The 24,752-nt window shown below is 36.8% G+C and overlaps 1 protein-coding gene across 2 annotated transcripts in view; it reads right to left on the reverse strand.

Annotated features, from left to right (window-relative positions):
- Positions 1 to 24,752, reverse strand: part of PALM (paralemmin) — a 158,516-nt gene that overhangs the window by 91,434 nt on the left and 42,330 nt on the right. The window lies entirely within an intron of this gene.

The raw sequence follows: 24,752 nt of genomic DNA on the forward strand, positions 1-24,752 counted from the left end.
GTCTGCATTTATATAAAGTGCACAGTATATACTCACTAGTCTGCATTTATATAAAGTGCACAGTATATACTCACTAGTCTGCATTTATATAAAGTGCACAGTATATACTCACTAGTCTGCATTTATATAAAGTGCACAGTATATACTCACTAGTCTGCATTTATATAAAGTGCACAGTATATACTCACTATTCTGCATTTATATAAAGAGCACAATATATACTCACTAGTTTGCATTTATATAAAGTGCACAGTATATACTCACTAGCCTTCATTTATATAAAGAGCACAGTATATACTCACTAGTCTGCATTTATATAAAGAGCACAGTATATACTCACTATTCTGCAATTATATAAAGTGCACAGTATATACTCACTAGTCTGCATTTATATAAAGTGCACAGTATATACTCACTAGTCTGCATGTATATAAAGTGCACAATATATACTCACTATTCTGCATTTATATAAAGTGCACAGTATATACTCACTAGTCTGCATGTATATAAAGAGCACAATATATACTCCCTATTCTGCATTTATATAAAGTGCACAGTATATACTCACTAGTCTGCATTTATATAAAGAGCACAGTATATACTCACTATTCTGCATTTATATAAAGTGAACAGTATATACTTACTAGTCTGCATTTATATAAAGAGCACAATATATACTCACTATACTGAATTTATATAAAGTACAAACCATATACTCACTATTCTGCATTTATATAAAGTGCACAACATATACTCACTATTCTGTATTTATATAAAGTACACAGTATATATTCACTATTCTGCATGTATATAAAGTACACAGTATATACTGACTATTCTGCATGTATATAAAGTGCACAGTATATACTCACTATTCTGCATTTATATAAAGTGCACAACATATACTCACTATTCTGCATTTATATAAAGTGCACCACATATACTTACTATTCTGCATTTATATAAAGTGCAGAGCATATACTCACTATTCTGCATTTATATAAAGTGCAGAGCATATACTCACTATTCTGCATTTATATAAAGTGCACAACATATACTCACTATTCTGCATTTATATAAAGTGCACAATATATACTCACTACTCTGCATTTATATAAAGTGCAGAGCATATACTCACTATTCTGCATGTATATAAAGTACACAGTATATACTGACTATTCTGCATGTATATAAAGTGCACAGTATATACTCACTATTCTGCATTTATATAAAGTGCACAACATATACTCACTATTCTGCATTTATATAAAGTGCACAACATATACTTACTATTTTGCATTTATATAAAGTGCAGAGCATATACTCACTATTCTGCATTTAAATAAAGTACAGAGCATATACTCATTATTCTGCATTTATATAAAGTGCACAGTATATACTCACTATTCTGCATTTATATAAAGTACACAGCATATACTCATTATTTTGCATTTATATAAAGTGCACAGTATATACTCACTAGTCTGCATTTATATAAAGTGCACAATATATACTCAGTATTCTGCATGTATATAAAGTGCACAACATATACTCATTATTCTGCATTTATTAAAAATGCACAACATATACTCACTATTCTGCATTTATATAAAGAGCACAATATATACTCACTAGTCTGCATTTATATAAAGAGCACAATATATACTCACTATTCTGCATTTATATAAAGTGCACAGTATATACTAACTATTCTGCATTTATAAAAAGTGCACAATATATACTCACTATTCTGCATTTTATATAAAGAGCACAATATATACTCAATTTTCTGCATTTATATAAACTGCACCACATATACTCACTACTCTGCATTTAAAGAAAGTGCACAGTATATACTCAATATTCTGCATTTATAAAAAAAACACAATATATACTCACTTTTCTGCATGTATATAAAGTGCACAACATATACTCACTATTCTGCATTTATATAAAGTGCACAGTATATACTCACTATTCTGCATTTATATAAAGTACACAGTAAATACTTAATATTCTGCATTTATATAAAGTACACAGTATATACTCACTCTTCTGAATTTATATAAAGTACACAGTATATACTCACTATTCTGCATTTATATAAAGTGCACAATATATACTCACTATACTGAATTTATATAAAGTACAAACCATATACTCACTATTCTGCATTTATATAAAGTGCACAACATATACTCACTATTCTGTATTTATATAAAGTACACAGTATATATTCACTATTCTGCATGTATATAAAGTGCACAGTATATACTCACTATTCTGCATTTATATAAAGTGCACAACATATACTCACTATTCTGCATTTATATAAAGTGCACCACATATACTTACTATTCTGCATTTATATAAAGTGCAGAGCATATACTCACTATTCTGTATTTATATAAAGTGCAGAGCATATACTCACTATTCTGCATTTATATAAAGTGCACAACATATACTCACTATTCTGCATTTATATAAAGTGCACAATATATACTCACTACTCTGCATTTATATAAAGTGCAGAGCATATACTCACTATTCTGCATGTATATAAAGTACACAGTATATACTGACTATTCTGCATGTATATAAAGTGCACAGTATATACTCACTATTCTGCATTTATATAAAGTGCACAACATATACTCACTATTCTGCATTTATATAAAGTGCACAACATATACTTACTATTTTGCATTTATATAAAGTGCAGAGCATATACTCACTATTCTGCATTTAAATAAAGTACAGAGCATATACTCATTATTCTGCATTTATACAAAGTGCACAGTATATACTCACTATTCTGCATTTATATAAAGTACACAGCATATACTCATTATTTTGCATTTATATAAAGTGCACAGTATATACTCACTAGTCTGCATTTATATAAAGTGCACAATATATACTCAGTATTCTGCATGTATATAAAGTGCACAACATATACTCATTATTCTGCATTTATTAAAAATGCACAACATATACTCACTATTCTGCATTTATATAAAGTGCAGAGCATATACTCATTATTGTGAATTTATATAAAGTGCACAACATATACTCATTATTCGGCATTTATATAAAGTGCACAATATATACTCACTAGTCTGCATTTATATAAAGAGTACAGTATATACTAACTATTCTGCATTTATATAAAATGCACAGTATATACTCACTATTCTGCATTTATATAAAGTGCACAATATATACTCACTACTCTGCATTTATATAAAGTGCAGAGCATATACTCACTATTCTGCAGGTATATAAAGTGTACAACATATACTCACTATTCTGCATTTATATAAAGTGTACAACATATACTTACTATTCTTCATTTATATAAAGTGCAGAGCATATACAGTACTCACTATTCTACATGTATTTAAAATGCAGAGCATATACTCATTATTCTGCATTTATATAAAGTGCACTACATATACTCACTATTCGGCATGTATATAAAGTGCACAGTATAGACTCACTATTCTGCATTTATATAAAGTGCACAATATATACTCACTATACTGAATGTATATAAAGTACAAACCATATACTCACTATTCGGCATTTCTATAAAGTGCACAACATATACTCACTATTCTGCATTTATATAAAGTGCACAGTATATACTCACTATTCTGCATTTATATAAAGTGCACAGTATCTACTCACTATACTGCATTAATATAAAGTGCACAACATATACTCACTATTCTGCATTTATATAAAGTGCACAATATATACTCACAATTCTGCATTTATATAAAGTGCACAGTATATACTCACAATTCTGCATTTATATAAAGTGCACAATATATACTCACTATTCTGCATTTATATAAGGTGCACAATATATACTCACTATTCTGCATTTATATAAAGTGCACAATATATACTCACTATTCTACATTTATATAAGGTGCACAATATATACTCACTATGCTGCATTTATATAAGGTGCACAATATATACTCACTATTCTGCATTTATATAAAGGTGCACAATATATACTCACTAGTCTGCATTTATATAAAGGTGCACAATATATACTCACTATTCTGCATTTATATAAAGGTGCACAGTATATACTCACTATTCTGCATTTTTATAAGGTGCACAATATATACTCACTATTTTGCATTTATATAAAGGTGCACAGTATATACTCACTATTCTGCATTTTTATATAACTTGTACAGCATATGCTCCCTATTCTGCATTTATATAAAGTGCACAGTATATACTCACGATTCTGCATTTATATAAAGTGCACAGTATATACTCACTATTCTGCATTTTTATATAAAGGGCACAGTATATACTCACTATTCTGCATTTATATAAAGTGCACAATATATACTCGCTATTCTGCATTTATATAAAGTGCACAGTATCTACTCACTAGTCTGCATTTATATAAAGAGCACAGTATATACTCACTATTCTGCATTTATATAAAGTACACAGCATGTACTGACTATTCTGCATTTATAAATGTGCACTACATCTACTTACTGTACTTTTATATAAAGTGCTCTGCATCGATATATACAATTCTGCCCTGTGGTCTGAATATACACACTGCTCTGCCTCTTAATATGTTGCTCCCCTATATAAAGTGATAAGTATATGCAAGCCAGTCTACACTTACAGTGGCCTGCAAATAGTGTTTTACATTTACACACTATTATTATTATTATTAACAGGTATTTGTAGAGCGTCATATTCTGCAGTGCTATAAACACAGTTGGTATACAGGATAACATACGGATCAAATGGGTAGAGTATCTATCTATCTATCTATCTATCTTATTTTTACACATATCTGCCACCTTTTCTGGAAAAAATACTGGCCATGCTAATTAACATACATTTTAATTACATAATTAATTATACAACATGGATCAGGAACTAAAGCTGCTAGGACTGATCTTAAACTATAATTTGTCCATAATTATATTGCAATATACTTAGAATATGTTTGACCATGATAGCATATTTATTTCTATATTTAATAATTATTTTCAACTTTTACCTGAACCTTAAAAATACCGGCCATGGGTTAGATTACAAGTGGAGTGCTAATGATAACAGGATAAGCAGTATTGCAACCAGGCTAACTAGTGTGCATATTAGAAGTTGAAAGTAAACGTTCAAATTAATTAACTTAACGATTAGTGCGCCTGATGACCTAGCGTAAAGTGTATGGGTTAAAAAATAAATTGCAGAAAACACATCACAAACACATTCAAATAAACAATTGCACATTTATATACATCTTCTGGTAAAAAAGACCCATAAAAATATTAACAAAAATGTTTTTTAAGGGTTAAAAGGGGTATGGTATATGACAAGGTATTTGTCTGGGAAGGGCTATTATATAGTATAAAACAGAAGTGAGTACACACCTGTGCAATATCACTTAAATGCCAAATGATTCAAAATGGTATCACCTTACAGCAATTTTACAGTAGGGTATTTGCACTTATGTAAAATTACAAAGTAACAGTTTAGATTTACTATATAAAAATACCGGCCCCACAGTAGGAACTCAATGCAACAAAAGTCAGAACACCTTTCATTACTGAGATTCACAACTTTTATGTTTTCCAATACTTTGAATGTCCACCTTTATTTTTGATGACAGACTCAATCGTTCTGGGCATAGAGGATACCGGTGCTGAACACATTTCTGGAGAGATGTTCAGTCATTCTTCAGAGACTGCTGCTTTTTGCTGGAGGGGTTGTGTTGCTTTACAATTCTCTTTAAAATACCCCAAAGGTGTTCTATTGGATTTAAGTCAGGCGACATGCTTGGCCAGGTCATAGTTTTCACTTTTTTCTTCTTTAGAAACTCTTTTATGATTTTGGCAGTGTGCTTTCGTTCTTATGCTGGAATATTCCTCTTCTGTTAAACGTCTGGAGACTAGGAGCCATTTTGTCAGCCAGTATTTAGGTATATCCACAGGCATTCATGGTGCCATCTATATACGTCAACTCCCCTACACCTTGTGCACTCATGCAGCCCCATATCGTCACACTCCCACCTCTGTGTTCACTGTTGGGACTATGCATTCACTGTAATAATCCTGGCCAGGTTCCTGCCAAACATACTGGACCCCAGCTGAGCCAAACACATTTATATTGGTTTATATTGACCAAAGAATGAACTCCAATTATTCATCAGGCTTCTTTTCATGCTGTTTAGCAAAGTTTAATCTTCCAGTTTTGTGCCAGAGAGCAGGCAGGTTTTTTTTTCTTGGACGACGTCCATAGAAGTTGACATTATGCAATGTCCTACACAATGTCTAAACTGTCACAGAAACTCCAATTTCCATTGATAACCCCTGAGCCATGTCTGAAGCCCTTGTGGTCTGTTTTTCAGAGCTAGATTGTGCAAGTAGCGCACTGTCCGTGTCGTTTTACCATTGCGGCTCTGATTAGTGGTACGTTCTATACCTCCTGATTAGTGCTGCAACTGTGTTCCTGAATCATTTTCCATCTTTGTGATTCTCAAAACTTTTTAATTCCTCTGGCAATTCTTTTCCATGTGGAGCAATGACGCAGACTGGCAGATACACACAATCCATACGTTCACAGGTAATTTTATAACCATGTTCATTCAATTAGGCTAATTGGAAATCACAGGTGTACTCAATTTTGTTTCAATGATTTAACTTGTGTGTCAGTGATTACAAGTGCATTCACATTTGTTGCATTGAGTTTATACTTTGGGGCCTGTATTTTCAACATAGTCTTTCTAAAGAATTTGTTTTTGATTGTTCAGAAGAGGAAATATTCTACTTGTCAACTTAGAAATAATGCAATTATTGAGAAATTATATTATTTTGACTTATTTCACATTTTAGTAACATTGCACAAGGGTGTACTCACTTCTGTTGTATACTAATTGTATAAATTAGACATGTGCGTTTCGTTACGTCCGAATTTTGATTCGAATGCATCCGAATTTCCGAATCTGCACCATAACTAAAATCCCGAAAAATTCCAAAAATGAATAAATCAGTTTCCGAATTTGCGGATCCATTCTTTATTCATATTCAGAATTTTTCATTGTTCTAATCTAAACCGCAGATCCCCAACATCGCCGACACAAACTAAATCACTTAATAATCCTATTAACCTCTAAACCGCTGTTTCCTGACACTAACTAAACCTATTAACCCCTGAACATCGCCAAAACTAACTAAACTGATTAACCCCTAAACCGCAGTTCCCCGACACTAACTAAACCTATTAAACCCTAAACCGCAGTTCCCAAACATCGCCGACACTAACTAGACCTATTTACCCCTAAACCGCCGTTCCCAAACATCGCAGACACTAACTAGACCTATTTACCCCTAAACCGCCGTTCCCAAACATCGCCAAAACTAACAAAACCTATTAACCCCTAAACCGCATTTCTCCAACATCACCAACACTAACTAAACCTATTAAACCCTAAACCGCAGTTCCCCAACATCACCGCCACTAACTAAACCTATGAAACCCTAAACCGCAGTTCCCAAACATCGCCGACACTAACTAAACCTATTAACCCCTAAAACACTGTTCCCAAACAGCGCCAAAACTAACAAAACCTATTAATCCCTAAAACGCCGTTCCCAAACATTGCCAAAACTAACAAAAGATGGCTGATCTGACCCAGACGATCCCATGCCTGACGAGCCCTGGTTAACAGAACACAGACAGTATCTCATCAACACCTCCCTCTCCGGAAGGTATAAAAGCGTCAACGCCATAGATATGGCCATGCGGAACCGTGCCATAACCGCTGGAGGAAACAAGCCACCTTCCGGAGAAGGGGTAACAGCATTAGAGACACCTGCTTGTGTAGCTAGGGAAGGATCTAGGACACGTGCCTCGCGGGATGTGGGATCCCCAGGGGCGGATGGCTCAGCGGACTCTAAGGTCCCTGTTGCGGGAGAAGAAAGCACTCTAAAGCGGCATTCGGAACATAACTGATGGGCATGGATTACCCAGGCCATCTCATACTCTTCGCAAGAAGTAGAATCTGAACCAGAGGCATCTGTCTCCAAAATATCTGAATCCTCCATTGGATAAGAATTATGTATAGAAGAAGAAAAAGAAAAACGGCACCTTACACCCCCAATGGCTGGGGCACTCACCACCTCCTGAGACACAGACAACTAGCGAAACAGACTTGTTCCGTCGCCACGCAGTCAGGAATGCGGAAATGGAGTGCAGAACATGACCACGCCTAGTCACAAGGTACACCGTGCAGGCCAGAAAAAAGCACACCAAGGCCACAAGAGCCGCGCAGTCTGACAAAAAAGGCTGTTATGTTCTGATAAAATCACAAGCCCAAGCGTCACTACACATAAGCAGACAGAATCACATAACAAACATGATTAAAGTCCCCCCTGTTCAATATCCCCTCTCAGGAGATATTAACCCTTGATTCCATAAAGATAAAGGAGTCCCACTGAGAAACTGACTTCTTCGTTCACATAACACTCACACATCGAAGTAAAATGAAACGATCTTACCAGAATCTACGCCGTGGAACAGGAAACACAGCCCTTCAAGTGTGACAGATAGTAGCCTCGCTTCTGACATGGACTTGAGTGAAGAAAGCAGGCAGCGAAACTCGTCAACGCTGATTGCTAAGGAGCTGTTAACATGCATCTCCGGACTCTAACATTCATCCATGCCCTCACTGAGAGGCTGACAGGATTACTTAAAACTCCAGTCCCATTTCGAAGACCCTCCATAAGAGAATATCTAAAATCTTCCGACACTTCTCTGTCAACCTCCTGTGACGAAAGGCAAAGAATGACTGGGGGATGAGGTAAGTGGGGGAGGTATTTAAGTATTTGGCTGGGGTGTCTTTGCCTCCTCCTGGTGGTCAGGTTCTGAATTCCCAAAAGTAATGAATGCAGCTGTGGACTCTTCCCGTTTAAGAAGAAAATTAAAATCAGCCAATAGGAATGAGAGCTGCTTAAATTGGCTTTTTTATGGGTGTCTGTTTTCATTTGTATGCAAAAGAGCTGTTTAACTTTAGGGCAATGCCCTACAAAAAGTCCTTTTAAGGGCTATTGGTAGTTTATTATAGAGTAGGGTTTTTTTTATTTTGGGGTGGGGTTTTTTGTTTGTTTTTTAAATGGGGTATTAGAATAGAAATAATTTTTATTACTTTGGATCATTTTGTTTGTTATTTTTTGTAATGGTATTTTTTTATTTTTGTTTTTTTTTTGTTTTTTTTTAGATTAGGCATTTTTTATTTTTAATGGGCCAAAAAAGAGTTGAATGCCCATACAAATGCCCTTTTCAGGGCAATGGGTAGATTAGGTTTATTTTTATTTTGTGGGTTTGGGGGGTTAATGTTAGGGGGTGTTTGTTTTTAGTTTTTTGCAAAAGAGCTGTTAACTTTAGGGCAATGCCCTACAAAAAGCTCTTTTAAGGGCCCTTGGTAATTTATTATAGATTAGGGTTTTTTATTTTGGGGTGTTATTTTTTGTAATGGTACTTTTTTTTATTTTTTGCAATTTTAGTATTTCTTATTTTTTGTAATTGTAGTTTTAATTTTTTTTGTAATGTTAGGTCTTTTATTTTTGTAATGTTAGTTTTTTTTATTTTTAGTAATGTTAGGTTTTTTATTTTTAGTAATGTTAGGTTTTTTATTTTTAGTAATGTTAGGTTTTAGTGTAAGCTTAGGTTTTATTTTTATTGCACCGGTAAGTTTGTATTTTTTTTTTTAAATAGTTAGTTAATAATTAACTTTAATTTATTTTAATTGTGTTAAAGTTAGGAGGTGTTAGGTTTAGGGGTTAATATAGTTTAATTTAGGTTGTTGCAATGTGGGGGTGACGGTTTAGGGGTTAATAGGTTTAGTTAGTGTCGGCGAAGTCGGGGAACTGCGGTTTAGGGCTTAATAGGTTTAGTTAGTGTTGGCAATGTTTGGGAACAGCGGTTTAGGGGTTAATAGGTTTAGATAGTGTCGGCGATGTTTGGGAACTGCGGTTTAGGGGTTAATACATTTAGTTAGTGTTGGCAATGTTTGGGAACAGAGGTTTAGGGGTTATTAGGTTTATTTAGTTTTGGCGATGTCGGGGAACTGCGGTTTAGGGGTTAATAGGTTTAATCAGTGTTGGCAATGTTTGGGAATGGCGGTTTAGGGGTTAATAGGTTTAATTAGTGTTTAGTTAGTGTTGGCGATGACGGGGAACGGCGGTTTAGGGGTTAATAGCTATATTTATTGTCAGTGATGTGGGGGGTGCGGTTTAGGGGTTAATAGGTCTAGGTAGTGTTGGCGATGTGGGGGGACGGCGGTTTGGGGGCTAATAGCTTTATTTAGTGTCGGCGATGTGGGTGGTGGCGTCGGCGGTTTTAGATAATTTTGTTTTAGCAATCACTGGCATATTAGTTATGTTTAATTAAATCGTTTTTTTTCGGATCCATTCTTTATTCATATGTATTATTCAATTCTAAACTTCAGAATAGAATAATGCATATGAATAAAGAATGGATCCGAAAAAACGATTTAACTTAAAGGGACATGAAACCCAATTTTTTTTTCTTTTGTGATTTAGAAAGAGCATGTCATTTTAAACAACTTTCTAATTTACTTCTATTATCTAATTTGCTTCATTCTCTTGATATAACTTGCTGAAAAGCATATCTAGATATGCTCAGTAGCTGCTGATTGGTTGCTGCACATAAAGGCCTTGTGTGATTGGCTCACACATGTGCATTGCTATTTCTTCAACAAAGGATATCTAAAGAATTGAGCAAATTAGAAAGTAAATTGGAAAGTTGTTAAAAATTGCATGCCCTATCTGAATTATGAAAGTTTAATTTTGACTAGACTGTCCCTTTAACATAACTAATTTGCCGAAACATTTTTTTTTTTTTTTAACTTAACTAAACTAATTTGCTGAAACAAAATGATTTCTTTAACTATTGGAAGCTAAACAATTTTTTTAGCATCGCACATGTCTAGTATATATACAGTGGTCTCCCCAGGACCTTTTTAATGGGCACACTACCCAGCTAATTTTACTGACCACCCAGCTAAAATTTTAGCCAATATTAAGCTAAAATTGTTTATTGCACACATTATCATTAAAACAAATTATGTTAAATTATGTAAATAATTTGCACTTTGGATAGCAGAAAGTTGCATAATATTTTAAATATTATACTGCCCCCACCCGGCAAATTCATAGTGCCACCCAGCTGGCAAAATTTTCTGGATAAAGAATTTATGTATGTATATATATATATATATATATATATATATATATATATATAAATAAAATGAAGCGCAGGTATGCCTGCGTGAAACATGTCAGGTGTTCCAGTCTGTAATGACCCTTTGACTGTGGTTGAATAAATTGATACCTGATTTACAGCACTTTCGTTGTCTGGCAGCAGTTTTCCTTTCTGCTTTCTGCATATATATATATATATATATATATATGTATATATATATATATATATATGTATATATATATATATATATATATATATATATATATATATATATGTGTGTGTGTGTGTTACGGGTAAAAAGTCAGATATCCAGGTAATCCTAAAATTACCTGGGTATAACTGACATTACCCAGCGGCTGTGGGTAAAGCCCGATGTAAAATCATACATCAGGCTTTAACCGGGTAATCCTAGGATTACCAAAAAGCTTTTGGATAAAGCTCATCTAGGGGAGGAGGGGGAAGTAGGTAGAGGGGGATCCTATGAGGGAGGGGGCAGCTACACTACAGAAAAAAATGTTTTTGTTTTTTTTTAATAAAAAAATAAAAATTATAGCAAACTGGCTACTGGCAGAAAGCTGCCAGTACCCAAGATGGCAGAAATCAGTTTAAGGGGGGAGGTTTAGAGAGCTGTTTAGGGGGGGATCAGGGAGGTTGGGGGGTAAGGGGGATCCTACACTGCAGAAAATATATAAAATATATATATATATAAAAAATTTTTTTTTTAAAAGCCTTATATTTTCTTACTGGCAGACTTTCTGACCGTACTTAAGATGGGGGCGATTATTGGGGGGTGGGGGAGGGAAGAGACCTGTTTGAGAGGGATCAGGTAGGGATCAGGGGGTGGGAAGTGTCAGGTGGAAGGGTAATCTCTACACTAGAGCACAAATTAACCTTAAAAGGTACCTGATTAACCCATTCACTGCTGGGAATAATAAAAGGGTGGTGCTCAGCTGCAATTAGCGGCATTTTAAATACCAAAAAGCAATGCCAAAGCCATATATGTCTGCTATTTCTGAACAAAGGGGAACCCACAGAATCGTTTACAACCATTTGTGCCATGGTTACACAAGCTGTTTGTAAATAATTTCAGTGAGAAACCTAAAGTTTGTGAAAAAGTTAATGATTTTTTTTAATTTTATTGCATTTGGCGGTGAAATGGTGGCATGAAATATACCAAAATGGGCCTAGATCAATACTTGGGTTGTCTACTAAAAAAAAATATATACCGGTATATAGTTTTGATAGGTAAATATAAAAAAAAGACTCTATTTCTGTTTAAATGTAGTGATGGCAAAAATGCTAAAAATGCTCTGGTCTTTTTGGGAAGCTTTCGTCTGAAATGCCCGGTTCTTAAGGGCTTAAACAACATTCCAATTTACTTCTATTATCTAATTTGCTTTATTCTTTAGATATCGTTTGCTGAAGAAATAACAATGCACATAGGCGAGCCAATCACAAATCTATGTGCAGCCACCAATCAGCAGCTACTAAGCCTATCTAGATTTGCTTTTCAGCAAAAGGATATCAAGAGAATGAAGCAAATTAGATAATAGAAGTAAATTAGAAAGTTGTTTAAAATTGCATGTCCATTCTAAATAAAAAAAAAATTGGGTTTCATGTCCCTTTAATATATTTTAATGTGTTTTGACTATAAATACTTTACATTCCAATGTTCTTTACTTAGATGAAAATATTATTTTATTTTTAAATATATATTTCTAAATATATCTATCTATAAATATATATATATATATATATATATATACACACCTCTATATATTCATATAGATATATAGGTAGATATATATTTTACAAAAAGATATATATATATATATATATATATATATCCTATATAATAAAAGTCCAGGTATGTTTGTCAGATGCAGTCATGCGCAGTAGAGACTGAGCAAGGACAAACATACCTGGCCTTGAGCAGCAGAGAAAGTGTTTTTCTGCCGTGGAGGGGCGTGGCTGGGCGTGTTACAATGGGGGTGTGAGTATATCATCCCTCAACGACAGGGGTATTTTACTACTTAGTGCTGTATTTTTGTTCTCTTTTTACACACACACACACACACACACACACACATATATATATATATACACCCATTTCGCTGCTAAGCTTTTTTTCATCCCAGTGCTGTGACAATTTTGAGCTTTTTTTTCTACCTACATTTACTCCCTATTGTAATTCAAATTTCAGTGAGTGACCCACACAAATTATATATTGGTTTTTTAAGCATGCTCAGCAGATTCACAATATGCCATTATATATATATATATATATATATTTCATGGCATGTGAGACAGCTGCGGCAACTGCTGTTACTGTGACCACCTTATTAAACTGTCATCAAGGGTAGCCACATATGAAATAGTAGCCCATACAGGCTTTTTGGGGGGTTATAATATAGATTAGAGAGGTCAAATTGTGCAGTACAGAAATAAAAGCACTTTTTTTCTTGCAAGGAGTTCACTGTTACCACAGTGATCACCTGATCATACAGACAAAATGAATATATAGATAATGTATATATATATTTTAAGAGAGAGACTTGTCTACTATAAAATAAAGTCTATTAGGGGTCTCTAGACATACCAGATTTTTTTTTATTGTGCATATAATGTAATAGCCCCAAGCAAATCCCCATGTGTTTTTTTAACTTTATTTTTAAACGATCTGTTGTGTCTCACTGCAGATGATTCTCTTTTAAATGAGGGGTTTTGGAGGTTTGTAGCTGAGATCCAGGGGTTTAAAAATCCTGCCCCCATCGAGTTCCATTGCAGCTGCCGGTATGTATTCTTGTTCAGCCCCTTTGTGACGTTACTACACATGTACGTGGTGACGTCACCGGAACTCCCACTAGGCCACCAACGATCCCCAGCCTGCGGTAAAAATAGTGTTGTGATCGGCAATCCCACTGCATGACGAGAATGGCTTGTCATGCACTTACAGGTAGCAATGTGCATGACGAGAACGCCTAGTCATGCGCGTTGAAGGGGTTAAAAATAAAAATAACCTTCATAACTACCTTCGGGTTTAACACAGTTCGTCTTATGCGTCATTGGGTTAGTGTGCGAGTGATAAGTGTTAGGATTTTTCCACAGCGAGCACAATTGAAGTCTACGGGAGAAGTTAACACGGTTGTGATATACAAAGTCCGGAAGTTAGCGAACATCGGACTTTTGCTCACGCTCTAAACCCGCCTGCGTTAAAATGTTACTTTGAGCACAGTTCGCGTGCAAGCTATTTTAAGTAATCTGGCCCCATGTTTGTAAAATTCTGGCTGGGTGGCAGCCCTACTAGATCTACAGTGTTCAGTATACTTCAGTTACATGGACACGGCGTAATTATACACCACTCTGAACATAAATAAATTGTGCTGCATATACAAATATTTCTGCTATTTAACAGACAGCACTGTGCCTATACACAAACTGCTAAGCTCTTCAGCGCATACAGACTACTCTGCTCCTGAATACAGTGGTTATTATGTACAAGATGGTGGCCGCTGCATCCACATGCTGCACATGTGTAGTGCTCAGTGATTCACATGTATGCCAATATGTGCCAATGAATACATTACAAGGCATCTATAGAACCCCTGCTCTTAAAGGGATATTCAAGTCAAAATTTAAATACACATAGATGAATCACATCTTTGAATGTAAACATATTTGCAATATATATGTACTGGCAGTAATGCTTCTAGTAAAAGTTATCACTGTTTTAGTGTTAACATTTTTCTCTGCACGTGCATGTTGTGACGCATAGCTAAATATTCTCAGTGCACCACCATTTAAAATACTGTAGCTGCTCAGAGCGCCAGTGGGGCTTGTTTGTATCATGTCAGCAATTAACAAATTGAATCATTACAAGATGGTACAGGCACCTTAGGCTCTCTGAGCAAGTACTGTGTTTAAAATGCTGCTGCACGGTGTATACTTAAAGTGAATGTCAATTTTTTAAGTTCAAAAAGTATGATTATATAGCTAATAAGTATATTAAACAAACCGCAATTTTCATTTTGTCATAAGATGTCTAATAAAAGTTTATATACATTTGCAAATATCGTTATTTGTGTATACCTGCTCCTCCCACTCTCAACTTCCTTATTCTGTTCCATATTACGTATACAGCGGTCCCACCCGCTGTTTACGTAGTGGCAATGCGCGCTCCCGTCTCTGCTCAACACTGCGCATGCGTCAAACCCGATTCCGCTGTCAATACATTCACTGAATACTATTGTTATAGAAGCAAAGCATCTCCTCTGAATTGCCCTAATTATTATTGGTATCTTATAGTAGAATACGGAGCCCATTTAAAAATATACTTACCGGGCGCTATAATATTTGGAGAATGAATGAAGTCCGTGAAGTTTGCAATTGCGCATGCGCGAAATGTGAACGAGCTTCATATAAGATTATCGGAAGAGCTGTCAAACGCAAGCGCAATACAGACGCGTGACGAAATATAAAGGGGGTGGGTCCCCCTGTGGTTAATAACGTTATTGGTTGTAAGGAGCGTGACTAAAAATGATAATGAGTAATCTAAAATGCCAGGCGGAGGATACGGATGTCGGGTGCAAGGATATAAAGATTAAAAATGACGGTACATACAATGTTTAAAAAAAAATCATGAATTAAACTCATGTTATTTAAACTTAACTGTTACGCCGAACTCTAGCGAGCCACCGGACTTTACATTCACTTTAAATACACTTTTGAAACAGCTATAGATTTTATTGCAAGCATTTTTTCTAATACATGTATATTACAAAAATGTTTCTATTCAAAACTGAAATGCATCCTCGTGAGTTTCAATTTTGTCTGGAATGTCCCTTTAATATCGCAGCACTGAATATACATACTGATCTGTCCTTGAATACATTGATCTGCAAATACTTGTTGCTCTTTGTCTACATCTTCATCTGCCACAAAACACCGACTGCTAAATAAACACACAGCTTTGCCATTGATCACAGTGCACAGCATATGCGTAGCTCTCAAGCACTTGACTAAAATGCTCTACATATTCACTCTGATTCTGGTTTCAGCGCGGTTTACGAACGGCTTCCCCAATGAATACTGTACCCGGCATCAGCACACTGCTCTGTCATGAATACAATGCTCTGTTATACACACTGTCCTGCCCTTGAATGCAAGACTCTGTAAGCAGCAGCATTGCAGGACTTAGGTTACCCCAGGGCATATAGTATTTACAACAGCCAGTCGCTTACGCCACACTCTGCCAAGGCCCTTGTGATGTGATCATATGACACATCACTAGACATAGCCCTGAATTATTATGGGTCTATCTAGTGATAGGGGAAACTGTCAGATAGGTACTGTATATGAAAAACATGCAGCACACAATTCCTGGCATGTAAAAGTGATGGGAAGGGGCTAAGTGGGAGAGCAAGAAAGACTGAGAAGAGAGGAATACAAGGGGAAGAGGGGAAGTACATAAGAACCTGTATATTGCTAGGATAGGGGATCCAGCAGTCAAAGGGAAGAAGAGAGAGCAGAGAAAAGCGAGGAGAGAGAGAGAGAGCAGAGAAAAGCGAGGAGAGATGGAGCAGTCAGACGAGAAACGGAATGGGCAAGAACAGCGGGAAGTGGGGGATGGGAGGGTGAGAGGCTCTCTCTGCAGATTGTTAAAAGCAATACATTTATGTGATACAGGGGATGAATGGGTTGGATACTGAAGCCTTTTTTTTATTAGACTGAGTGTGTGTGTGTATATGTATGTATGTATATATATCTATCTATATATATATATATATATATATATATATATATATATATATATATATATATATATATATAAAATATGCAAACATGCAAACATACCTTGCCATATCTTGGGAATCACTACCCCTACAATTTTGTTAATTCTGAATGAGCTTACATATCTCATCACATACACCTTCGCTCAGACATAAAAAAGGGCATGGCAGAGATATATACATAGATAGATAGTTAGACAGATAGCTACATACATGGCCAACAAAATAGATTCTTTGGTACAAGCTCCCGGGTAAGTAAATCCAAGCTAATCTTTTTTGTTGTACTGATTTATGTTTGTAGTTAACACCATTTTTACGGGATCAGTGAATATGCATCCAGCCTTATCTGCCCATGCTATGAAATGTGCACTAAGGTGTGTGTGTGTTATGTGCATGAGTGAGTTTGTGTGTGTATGTATGTGCACTTTAGCATGCATCAGCGTGTATGTGTGTATATACATGTGTGCTTGTGTGTGAGTGCATGTGAGGATGTGTCTGTAAGAATGTGTATGTGAGTGTTCATGTTTGCATCGCAGTGCATGCATGTGTATATATGTGCTTGAGTGTTCCTGTGTGTGATTGTGTGCAAGTGAGTATGTATGTGAGTTTGCATTAGTGTGTATGTGTATGTATAAGTGTTGCTTGAGTGTTCTTGTGTGTGTGAGTGTGATTGTGTGCAAGTGTGTATGTATGTGAGTTTGCCTTAGTGTGTATACTTGAGTATTCTTGTGTGTGCGTGTGTAAGATTGTGTGCAAGTGTGTATGTATGTGAGTTTGCATTAGTGTGTATGTGTATGCATATGTTTATGCTTGAGTGTTCTTGCGTGTGTATGAGTGTGATTGTGTGTGAAGGTTTGACTATACATATGCACATATGTGAGTGTGCATGTGTGTGTAAATGGATGTGCTTGTTTATGTGTGTGACTTTGCTACAGTGTTTGTGTGTGAGATCATATGAGTGTTTATCTGTGTATGTACGTATGTGCATATAAGTGTTCATGTGTGGTGCACATGGGTGTGCTTAATAAGTGCATGTGAATGTGTATCTGTGTATATGAGAGTGTTCGCATGTGAGTGTTTGAGTATGAGTAAGTGTACATAAGTGTGTCTGTGTGAGTGCATGTGAGTGTGTCTGTGTGAGTGCATGTGAGTGTGTCTGTGTGAGTGTTTGAGTGTATGTGTACATAAGTGTGTCTGTGTGAGTGCATGTGAGTGTGTCTGTGTGAGTGTTTGAGTGTAAGTGTACTTAAGTGTGTCTGTGTGAGTGCATGTGAGTGTGTCTGTGTGAGTGTTTGAGTGTAAGTGTACATAAGTGTGTCTGTGTGAGTGCATGTGAGTGTGTCTGTGTGAGTGCATGTGAGTGTGTCTGTGTGAGTGTAAGTGTACATAAGTGTGTCTGTGTGAGTGCATGTGAGTGTGTCTGTGTGAGTGCATGTGAGTGTGTCTGTGTGAGTGTTTGAGTGTAAGTGTACTTAAGTGTGTCTGTGTGAGTGCATGTGAGTGTGTCTGTGTGAGTGTTTGAGTGTAAGTGTACATAAGTGTGTCTGTGTGAGTGCATGTGAGTGTGTCTGTGTGAGTGCATGTGAGTGTGTCTGTGTGAGTGTAAGTGTACATAAGTGTGTCTGTGTGAGTGCATGTGAGTGTGTCTGTGTGAGTGCATGTGAGTGTGTCTGTGTGAGTGTTTGAGTGTAAGTGTACATAAGTGTGTCTGTGTGAGTGCATGTGAGTGTGTCTTTGTGAGTGCATGTGAGTGTGTCTGTGTGAGTGTTTGAGTGTAAGTGTACATAAGTGTGTCTGTGTGAGTGCATGTGAGTGTGTCTGTGTGAGTGTTTGAGTGTAAGTGTACATAAGTGTGTCTGTGTGAGTGCATGTGAGTGTGTCTGTGTGAGTGCATGTGAGTGTGTCTGTGTGAGTGTTTGAGTGTAAGTGTACATAAGTGTGTCTGTGTGAGTGCATGTGAGTGTGTCTGTGTGAGTGTTTGAGTGTAAGTGTACGTAAGTGTGTCTGTGTGAGTGCATGTGAGTGTGTCTGTGTGAGTGTTTGAGTGTAAGTGTACATAAGTGTGTCTGTGTGAGTGCATGTAAGTGTGTCTGTGTGAGTGCATGTGAGTGTGTCTGTGTGAGTGTTTGAGTGTAAGTGTACATAAGTGTGTCTGTGTGAGTGCATGTGAGTGTGTCTTTGTGAGTGCATGTGAGTGTGTCTGTGTGAGTGTTTGAGTGTAAGTGTACATAAGTGTGTCTGTGTGAGTGCATGTGAGTGTGTCTGTGTGAGTGTTTGAGTGTAAGTGTACATAAGTGTGTCTGTGTGAGTGCATGTGAGTGTGTCTGTGTGAGTGTTTGAGTGTAAGTGTACATAAGTGTGTCTGTGTGAGTGCATGTGAGTGTGTCTGTGTGAGTGTTTAAGTGTAAGTGTACATAAGTGTGTCTGTGTGAGTGCATGTGAGTGTGTCTGTGTGAGTGTTTAAGTGTAAGTGTACATAAGTGTGTCTGTGTGAGTGCATGTGAGTGTGTCTGTGTGAGTGTTTGAGTGTAAGTGTACATAAGTGTCTGTGTGAGTGCATGTGAGTGTGTCTGTGTGAGTGCATGTGAGTGTGTCTGTGTAAGTTTTTGAGTGTGAATAAGTACACATGTAGGTTTGTGTGTTCAGCAGCTTTGCAGGTTTTGAGTGCATCCTTTCTGTGTGCCATAGGTACCTTTACTTTTACCTAGATTCTATGTATATAGCTGTGAGTGCTATACGTTTGTTACATCTATACAGTATATATATATATATATATATATATATATAACTCTCCCTTCACTAACAGCAGTACAATCCTGACTGGCAAATGGGGCAACCAGTTAGGGTCCCAAAGGAAAGGGTGGGTGCCTCATGAGCTCATCCTACAATAACAAAAGGAAGGAGACACCCCACCCTATACACACACATAATACATAGCGGGAGAGCTGTGCATACGCAGCGCATGAGAGCCATACATGTACATTTATCACACAACACAAAACTAAAATTCCTTTGCCCCTTCAATACAATGACTTTGGCATATTACATTGCTAGCTGGGAACAATAAGTATACACCATGGTCAGTTTATAATTTACCTTGCTGAGCTCTAAACTGTCTAACTCGCCTGGGCCTCTACACCTCTCTCAACTCCGACCAATAGGACTTGTTCCCCTCCTTGTTTTGTTAAACTCTGGGTGACTTGGAGGGGGTGGACACAAGGGCTGTGAATAATGACCAGGCACTGAGGCTGTATGCCGCATCCTATTGCCCCCCCTGATGAGTTCAGTGCCCCAGAGGTCAGACAACTGGTACAGATACTACTGGTGTAACTCTTGCAATAAATAAATAAATCATTACTCCTAGTGATCCTTATAAATCCTCCCTTACCATAGATTCATATAGCAACCTAATGACTCCTCCTGTGGCGCTAGATCAGCCTAAACCACCATTTTTATTGTTTTCATGTTTCACTAGAGCATACAATGTAAATAACTTTCCAATCTACTTCTATTATCCCATTTAATTTGCCCTCTTGGTATCCTTTGTTGAAGAGCATACCTAGGTAGGCAGTGTGCATCTGTCTGGAGCACTATATGCCAGCAGTTCTTAAAAGGCTACAACATTGTTAAAAGTACTCTTGTCAAACTGCTGCCATATAGTGCTCCGTACATGTACACCATGTCACATGCAATATAGTGCTCCGTACATGTACACCATGTCACATGCAATATAGTGCTCTGTACATGTACACCATGTCACATGCCATATAGTGCTCCGTACATGTACACCATGTCACATGCCATATAGTGCTCCGTACATGTACACCATGTCACATGCAATATAGTGCTCCATACATGTACACCATGTCACATGCCATATAGTGCTCCATACATGTAAACGTCACATGCCATATAGTGCTCCATACATGTAAACGTCACATGCCATATAGTGCTCCGTACATGTACACCATGTCACATGCCATATAGTGCTCCATACATGTAAACGTCACATGCAATATAGTGCTCTGTACATGTACACCATGTCACATGCAATATAGTGCACCGTACATGTACACCATGTCACATGCCATATAGTGCTCCGTACATGTACACCATGTCACATGCCATATAGTGCTCCGTAAAATGTACACCATGTCACATGCAATATAGTGCTCCGTACATGTACACCATGTCACATGCAATATAGTGCTCCGTACATGTACACCATGTCACATGCAATATAGTGCTCTGTACATGTACACCATGTCACATGCAATATAGTGCTCTGTACATGTACACCATGTCACATGCAATATAGTGCTCTGTACATGTACACCATGTCACATGCAATATAGTGCACCGTACATGTACACCATGTCACATGCAATATAGTGCTCTGTACATGTATACCATGTCACATGCAATATAGTGCTCTGTACATGTACACCATGTCACATGTAATATAGTGCTCCGTACATGTACACCATGTCACATGCAATATAGTGCTCCGTACATGTACACCATGTCACATGCCATATAGTGCTCCGTACATGTACACCATGTCACATGCCATATAGTGCTCCGTACATGTACACCATGTCACATGCAATATAGTGCTCCGTACATGTACACCATGTCACATGCAATATAGTACTCCGTACATGTACACCATGTCACATGCAATATAGTGCTCCGTACATGTACACCATGTCACATGCAATATAGTGCTCCGTACATGTACACCATGTCACATGCAATATAGTGCTCTGTACATGTACACCATGTCACATGCAATATAGTGCTCCGTACATGTACACCATGTCACATGCAATATAGTGCTCCGTACATGTACACCATGTCACATGCAATATAGTGCTCCGTACATGTAAACCATGTCACATGCAATATAGTGCTCCGTACATGTACATCATGTCACATGCAATATAGTGCACCGTACCGCCACATCCTATTGCCCACCACTAAATTACAGAAAATAATAAACAAATTACAGATCTTTAAACTAATTATACCTAATCTAATAGCCCTATTAAAATAAAAAAGCCCCCCAAAATAAAAATAAAAAACCCACTAGCCTAAACTAAACTACCAATAGTCCTTAAAAGGGCCTTTTGCGGGCATTGCCCCAAAGTAATCAGCTCTTTTACCTGTAAAAAAAATACAAACAACCCCCAACAGTAAAAGCCACCACCCACACAACCAAACCCCCAAATAAAATACTAACTAAAAAACATCTAAGATGGACATTGCCCTTAAAAGGGCATTTAGCTCTATTGCAGCCCAAAGTCCCTAACCTAAAAATAAAACCGACCCAATACACCCTTACAAAAACCTAACACTAACCCCCTGAAGATGGCCTCCCAGGACAGACTCGTAATACCGACGCTATGGAAGTCCCATAGAAAAAAGACTTTACAGGGTTTACGTAAGTCGTTTTGCGGTAAGGCCAAAGAAGTGTGCGGTGACTCTAAACCTTCAAGACTCGTAATACCAGCGGGTGTAAAAAAGCAGCGTTAGGAACTTTAACGCTGCTTTTTTACCCTAACGCACAACTCGTAATCTAGCCGCATATGTTTCATTATAATATGTAATGGCCACAAAATCCCTATAATCCATCATAATAATTATTAATTTATATTAATATTAAGCAATGTTATACTTTTGAGGACAAACAGCACTTGCTCTTTCTGCAATTACCCCTAATTTTAGTACAATCTAGGTGCATTTCTTGCACAAGGAAAGTGAGCATCATAAATCGCATATACTGGGGAAATAGTGCATAATGCACAAAATGATCTTCAAGGTGTGGCAATTAGAGCTGAATCCCAGGGGCAACTGTCCCCCAGCCGATATTCCCTTAGTATATACCTAAGAAGGGTGATTACCAACTGCTCAGGAGGTCCTCTGCAAGTTAGTGGTAAAAATCTAGCACAGGGCTGTTCAGAGACAGTTCACCTCAATGAGGAAAACCCACCTTTATTAGACCATCAGTCACACAAATTCTAGCCAAACATTTTTAACTAAGGTGACCATATTTCTATTATACAGGGTTGATTATGATGAAATCCTTCAGATGTACAGCAGTCTAGCAGTATTTTACAAAAATATCCCTAGTTACAGGGGAAGTGTGGTAACCCTAGTTTCATGCATGTATGATCTAGAGGTCATGTTTCATTTTAAATAAAAGTACCATGATCAGTAAATTACAGACAAAATATGTCATAAAACTAATGAAGGACCCAGCTCCTGAAGTCTGTAATATATGTCTGAAGACTGTAACATATGTCACACTGTTTAACCAAGAATATTAGGTGTGTTCTATATAATGTAAAATGTTCTTGTCCCATAAGAATATACAAGGATGCATGGGATGTGTGGGATTAATGGATGACACCGAAGGGAGGCGGGTGCTGTGGCAACATCACCATGGAAACCTGGATGAGGAGGTGTCTGGGGACCAGAAAGATTCACAGAGGGGAGGACAGTGTGTCTATCCTGACCACACTATATACACAAAATACCCACACAGTGTCTGCAGAATGAACACACAACATGATCAAGGTTTATAAACACAATAAATATACAGATACTGTAGTATGTACAGATCATTGTATAAACATAAGTAAAAACACAAAACATTATCTGTATCACTTACACTTCTGTTGGTGCTATCATAGCTATGGATTTTGAAAATTAAGAGTCAGAAACCTAACAAAAACACAAGCACAACTGATAATGGTTGGACCTAATTGTGGGGCAATGACATCAAATACACACATACAGGTACAATAAAGACAAATATAACTAACACATAACAATACGTATTGTAGCTATCTATTATTAACACATAGGTAGATGTCTCTAACACATATCTCTCTAATTCCTCGTCATAAAGTGATCACCAGTGCGCAGTTATCTATCACATAACCAGAGTGCTGGTGACTAAGGTGTCATGATAACAGTTTAGTGGTTATGTGCTAATGATCTGGCAACTGCGTGCTAAGGGAAGAGGTCTAGTGAGTTAAATGGATACGTTTTACCTTGTTGCATCTAAATCAGGGCGTTTCATTGTATTTTTTATGTGTCTGTTTTTAAATAAACAATGTTCCTGTCTTGAATACACTTATGACACATGCAGAGATGTGTTCTGCTCCACCAGTAAATCGGTGGCAGTTGCTCTTATGAGCCAATGAAGATTAGTAGGAAGTAGAAAATCAATACAGCAGTATTAAAGGGACATGAAACCCAATTTTTTTCTTTCATGATTTAGAAAGAGCATGTCATTTTAAACAACTTTCTAATTTACTTCTATTATCTAATTTGCTTCATTCTCTTGATATCACTTGCTGAAAAGCATATCTAGATATGCTCAGTAGCTGCTGATTGGTTACTGCACATAAAGGCCTTGTGTGATTGGCTCACACATGTGCATTGCTATTTCTTCAGCAAAGGATATCTAAAGAATTGAGCAAATTAGATAATAGAAGTAAATTGGAAAGTTGTTTAAAATTGCATGCCCTATCTGAATCATGAAAGTTTAATTTTGACTAGACTGTCCCTTTAATGTCAATATAAACAGTATTCGCCTATCTTTTTTCGGGCAAAAAAAAAAAAAGACGATATAAATGCTGCTTTTCATAAGCATGAAATATTTTTTGAGTACAAGCT

This window comes from Bombina bombina, chromosome 2 (assembly GCF_027579735.1).
Source record: "Bombina bombina isolate aBomBom1 chromosome 2, aBomBom1.pri, whole genome shotgun sequence".
Lineage (NCBI taxonomy): Eukaryota > Metazoa > Chordata > Amphibia > Anura > Bombinatoridae > Bombina > Bombina bombina.